Raw genomic sequence first — 700 nt, 5'->3', positions numbered from 1 at the left:
GATGATAGAAGGCACAGCAGGCACTCTGATGGACAGATGTGTTCATGACGACTTATATATATTTACTTTTAATTCATTGACAGTGCGGTATAATGAGACAATAACAGGCTACAGATGCCGACATATACACACACACACACATATATTTATATAAATATATACAATTTCAGAATCAAACAAGTATGAGAGGACTCTCAATAATAACGTCACACAATCAGAGACTGGATATATCCCCCCCGACCCCTCTCTCTGGTCGCTGTATTGGGGAATTGAAATTACGGGCCAAAGGTTTTATTAACAAGTATTAAAAGTGAGCATAGGACACCAAACCAACTGAGACCCGTCTGTCCGCCGCATCTACGCACTGTACAACACACACCTACACACTGTACCATCATACTTGCCAACCCTCCCGATTTTCACGGGAGACTCCCGAAGATTTCACTGCCCTCTCCCAGTTTCCTCCCGGGGTCGTATTTCATTTCCGGGTCACTACCGGAGGACCGAGGAGTCGAGGAGTCGAGGAGGGGAAATTTGAGTATTGAGAAACCTCTAACGTCGTCAGCGAACTATGCCCACTGCCCATGCTGCCCACCAGCCACTCCCCGACACATGGGGTCACGCCGGCCAATCACAAAGCTTTGATGCGTTCAAATGCATTATTCTGGCACAGGAAGATTATGTTACAGGACATTAACGA

The sequence above is a fragment of the Notothenia coriiceps genome, unplaced genomic scaffold (assembly GCF_000735185.1).
Source record: "Notothenia coriiceps isolate Sejong01 unplaced genomic scaffold, NC01 NC01_scaffold00004102, whole genome shotgun sequence".
NCBI classification, from domain to species: Eukaryota; Metazoa; Chordata; class Actinopteri; order Perciformes; family Nototheniidae; genus Notothenia; species Notothenia coriiceps.
This window is presented reverse-complemented; position numbering follows the sequence as displayed.